Genomic DNA, 5,369 nt, shown 5'->3' on the forward strand with positions numbered 1-5,369 from the left:
TCAGTAAAAATTTCCACTTATGACAACATTTTAATGTTTCCTCCAAAAGTTTTTTTGTTTTTGTTTTTGTTTTTTTTTGTTACTAGAGTCAGAACATAACATGAGGTCTAAACTCCTGAGAACTTTTTTAGGAAAATTACAGTATTACAAATTAAGCATCCCAAATCTGGAAATTCAAAATCTGAAATGCTCCAAAATCCAGCATTTCTGACCACTGATGTGATGCTAAAAAGAAGTGCTCACAGGAGCATTTTGGATTTAAAATTTTTCAGATGTGGGATGCTGACCCAGTACATCTACTGCAAATATTCAAAAAAAAAAAAAAAAGTTAGAAATCCAAAACACTTGGTTTTAGACTTTCTGCATAAGGAACACTTTATCTGCATGAACTCTTGCCTGTCCCCTTCACTCTTTGTAGGTCATTCCTTGGACTCTATCTTTAGAGGTCACTGGCTCAAGTCAGTCACTATGAGACAGCTGGGAAAACTGCCCCACCTTGTGGCTCCACTGCCTGATGACTGAACTGACCTCCAGGCTTGACTCTGGTCTCCCCTGTGTTATTTCTGCTGAAGTACTCAGTCCCAGGCCAGGCTTCCCAGTACCCAAAGGGTTTAAGGACAATGGGAATTTCCATCATCCATCTCTAGGATGTCCTTGAAAGGGAAGCTGCAGAGAAAGCATACCTTGGGGGACAAAGTAAGACTGAAACTAAGAAGATTCCAGCACTGCATGCTCCAGGTGAGGACCACAGGTGGGCCAGGCAGGCAGTTGGAGAGGGTAGGACTCAGAGAGGCACCAGGGGCTGTGACTGCTGGTCCTGTGTCTTTCCATGACCCAATGCTGCTGCTCAATTCACACTTGAGAAAGTCTGTGCTTCTCCCACATAAAACAGGCAGCCTCACAATCTCTGAGCCCTCAGATTGCTATGCATGTGTCCTGTAACACACACACCTGCCATGGACTTTTAGGGACTTGGTTGGGTTGAGAGGTGGGAAATGCCATCTCTGATTGAAAAATGTCTTTGGAAGAATCAAAGGTGCCACACAGGACAATCTTCTCTCTGTTATCTGCATAGTGGAGACTCCCAAGCCCTCCATCTCCAGCAGCAACTTAAACCCCAGGGAGGCCACGGAGACTGTGATCTTATCCTGTGATCCTCACACTCGGGATGTAAGCTACCTGTGGTGGATAAATGGTCAGAGCCTCCCTATCAGTCACAAGTTGCAGCTGTCTGAAAACAACAGGACCCTCGTTCTATTTGGTGTCACAAAGGATACTGCAGGACCCTATGAATGTGAAATGAAGAACACAGTGAGTTCCAGCCGCAGTGACCCAGTCACCCTGAATCTCCTCTGTGAGTATTTTCTGTTCCTCTGTGAGCCAGGCTGCCATCCCAAAGATACATGGCCAGAGGCCAGGCCTCCCAGTCCCTCTCAGGTGCAAGTACAGAGACCTTTATCCCTGGATATCAAAGCTGGCCATGTCTACTAAGAGTAGGCTTTGGCTTGATCACCCATGGGAGAGAAGAGGGTGCTCCTGTCATAGGAGACTCAGGGTCCGCAGCTTATGATGGGAAAAAAAGGTGAATGTCTCAGGCTCCTGATCAGTGAACACAGCAGGGATTTGGCTGGGACTTCAGTGTTGTGACTTAGCTCACAGGGTCACTGTGGCCTTCCACAGACCAGGATTTTCCCTTCCCTCTGACAACATCACCTGTGCCTTTATTCTCTTTGCTCCAGATGGCCTGGATGCCCCCACCATTTCTTCTTCATACACCTATTAGCACACAGGGGAAGTCCCCAAGCTCTCCTGCCTCACAGACTCTCACCCACTGGCAGAACATTCTTGGCTGATTGATAGGATGTTCCAGCAATCAGCACAAGTGTGCTTTATCCCCCAGATCACTAAAACATACAGGAGTCTATGTCTGTTTCATCCATAACTCAGCCGCTGGTGGGACAAATCTCATAATCAAAAGGATCGTAGTCCCTTGTAAGTGGATCCCTGGAGCACTGGCAATATGTTTTCCAGTGAAGTCTATCTGGCTATCAGGGAAGAGACACCTGCCGTCTGCAAAGGGAGAGGGAATATCAGAAACCCAGGACAGGGAATATGTTTCTTCTTCAAAACCACCAGGTTTTGCCTGTCCCCTTGACTCTTTCTAGATCATTGTTTACACTACACAGTAACAGTGAACAATCTGAAAGGAAATTAAGAAAAGAATTTCAATTCACATTAACATCAAAAGGAATAAAATATTTTGGAATAAGTTTAACCAAAAAGATCAAAGGGTTATACCCTGATAACTCCAAAACATTACTGAAAGAAATGAAAGATGATATCAATATATGGAAAGACATTTCATTTTCATGGATTGGAAAAATCAATATTGTTAGGATGACAATACTACCCAAAGTGAGCTGCAGATTCAATGCAACCCCTACCAGAATCCCAGTAACATTTTTTGCAGAGTTACAAAAATCTGTATTAAATATGACCTGACAGGCTCCTATTAATGATGGCCACAAGAGAGTCACTGAGAAAAAGATGCAACCATGAAAAGTTGGAAAGTTTTGATGACATAGAAAGTAGCAATCAGCCTCTCTCACATCCCAAAGCCCTCAAAAATATAGGAGTGCAGCTTGGCCAGTATGGAAGTGACCAAAAACTAATTACCAAGCTAGAAACATGGTGAGAGAAAAAAAAAGGGCAAGAATGTATTTGGCCTATCACCACCCACTTTGGCATACTAATCTGATGTTGAAAAGAAATGCTCACTGGAACATTTTAGATTGTGAATCCTTCAGATTTGGGATGCTAAACCAGTAAGTATATGACAAATAGTTCAGAATCAAGAAATGTCAAATATTCAAAACACTTTTTGTCCTAAGTCTTTTGCATAAGAAATACTCAATCTGTGTGAACTGTAGGCATCGAGCTGTACAGCAGATCTCTAGAACCTCCCCGTCTTGCATAACTGAAACCACACACCCATGGACAACTTCTGATTCTCCCCACCCCCAGTTCCTGGCAAGCAGCAGTCTCTTCTCAGATTCACTCTGGAATCCACTTACATGATGTGCCTAGAGTAGTCAAACCCATGGAATCAGAGAGTAGAGGGTCCAATGAAAGAGAATATTCAAAACTTCTCCCCAAATTTGTCTCATATCCATCAAACACACATGGTCCATGAGTACCAGATATCCAGCACTTCATTCCCACCCTTTCCACCAGTCCGTTGTGCATTTGCAAATGTCCACATGTGTTTCTGGAAGGATCCACATAGTTCTTACCTGTCCTCTGCAGAAGGAGAGGAAACTTAAAGAACCCAAAACAGGGAACATGGTTCTGCTCCCAAGCCACCAGCTCTTGCCTGTCCCCTTCACTCTTTCTAGATCTCTCGCTGCACTCTGCTCTATCTTTGAAGGTCACTGGCTCAAGTAAGTCATCATGAAACACCTGGAGAAAACTGCCCCACCTTGTGCCTCCACTGCCTGATGACTGAACTGACCTCCAGGCTTGACTCTGGTTTCCCCTGTCTTATTTCTGCTGAAACATCCAGTCCCAGGCCAGGCTGCTCAGTATCTTCAGGGTTTCAGGACAATGGGAAGTCCCATTATTACTCATCTCTAGAATATCCTTGGAAACGGAAACTGCGGAGAAATCACGACTTGGGGGGAAAGTAGGATGGAATTTGGAAGAGGCCCAGCAGTTGCACATTCCAGGTAAGGAACCCAAGGTGAGCCAGCCAGTCAGCTGATTAGAGAGGGAATTGGAGGGGTACCTGGGCCTGTGACTCCCACTGATGTGTCTGTCCGTGACCCAACACTGCTGCTCAATTCACACTTGTGAAAGTCTGTGCTTCCCTAAGACAGAGCAGGCGGCCTCACAGTCTTTGAGCCCTTAGATCATCATGCATCTGTCTAATGACACATGCACCAGCTGTTGACTTTCAAGGACTCAGGAGGGCTGACAGGTGGGAGATGCCAATTCTGATTGAAGGATGCCTGTGGAGGAATCAAAGGTGCCACACTGGACAATCTTCTCTCTGCTGTCCACACAGCAGAGCTGCGCAAGCCCTACATCACCAGCAACATCAACCCCATGGAGAATAAGAACGCTGTAGCCTTAACTTGTGAACCTAAGACTCAGGGCTACACCTACATGTGGTGGGTAAATGGTCAGAGCCTCCCTGTCAGTCCCAGGCTAAAGCAACCCGGTAAAAACAGGACCCTCATTCTACCCAATGTCACAAGAAATGACACAGGAACATATGAATGTGAAATATGGGACCGAGTTGGTAGCATCTGCAGTGACCAGTCACCCTGGATGTCCTCTGTATCTTTGTTTCCTCTGTGGGCCAGGCCAGCAGCTTAAATCCAAACTACCAGAGACCAGACATCTCAGTCTGTCTCAGGTCCACTTACAGACATTTTATTTCTGGACACCCGAGCGGGACATGACTCCCTGCCCTGGAAAACCTGGGTAGGCACAGCCTTAACCAAGAATATAAGGGGAAGGGATGCTCTTGTCATGGGAGACTTGGGGTCTACAGCCTGTGATGGGAGAAACAGGTGAATACCTCAGGCCTTGGCTCAGTGAACACAGAAGGGGTTTGGCTGGGACTTGAGGGTGTATCTTGGCTCAGGAGGACACTGTGTCAATCTAAGAGACCAGGAGCATCCCCTTCCCTTGGACAACATCACCTGTGGCTTTATTCCCTTTACTCCAGATGGTCCAGACATCCCCAGCATTTTCCCTTCATGGACCGACTACCGTTTAGGACAAAACCTCTACTTGTACTGCCTCACGGACTCTAATCCACCGGCAGAGTATACTTGGACAATAAATGGGAGGTTTCTGCAATCAGGACCAAGGATCTATATCCCCCAAATTACTACAAAGCATAGCGGGCTCTATCGTTGCTCTGTTCGTAACTCAGCCACTGGCAGCGAACGTTCCACATTCAAGACAATCAGAGTCTCTGGTAAGTGGATCCTGCATCATTGGCAATAGGGTTTTAGGTGGAGTCTATCTGGCTTTCAGAGAAGAGTCAGGAAAACATTTTTATTCCCAGTCTGTGTCCCATGGGCAGAAGCAAATCCCAAATTCTCCTTTTGAACCCTCCTAAATTGTCTCTACAGACTCTCTTCTCCTTGTTTTCCTGTTTTCTCATGGCTGACCTTGTGTCCAGTCTGACAAGGGTAGGGAGGGGGCTTTTTCAGCCCTGAGCCCTGTGTTGGAAGAGGCTTCACAGAGGGACAAGAAGGAGAGTCCTCAAGGTCACGTTGCTTCTCGCTGTCACCAACACATCCCTTTCTGCCACGTCTTTGTTTCCTTTTACCTACTCCATGAGCTACAAGGAACAT

The 5,369-nt window shown here is 46.0% G+C and overlaps 1 pseudogene across 1 annotated transcript; it reads left to right on the forward strand.

The window, feature by feature from the left end:
* The first annotated feature begins 1,075 nt into the window (after positions 1-1,075).
* On the forward strand, positions 1,076-5,024 carry LOC112617593 (annotated as a pseudogene). Its single transcript, XR_003117933.1, has 3 exons — positions 1,076-1,354; positions 4,064-4,338; positions 4,733-5,024. The product of XR_003117933.1 is annotated as a pregnancy-specific beta-1-glycoprotein 8-like (transcript).
* Positions 5,025-5,369: the final 345 nt, after the last annotated feature.

Source organism: Theropithecus gelada, unplaced genomic scaffold (genome assembly GCF_003255815.1).
Source record: "Theropithecus gelada isolate Dixy unplaced genomic scaffold, Tgel_1.0 HiC_scaffold_2679, whole genome shotgun sequence".
In the NCBI taxonomy this organism is placed as follows: Eukaryota; Metazoa; Chordata; class Mammalia; order Primates; family Cercopithecidae; genus Theropithecus; species Theropithecus gelada.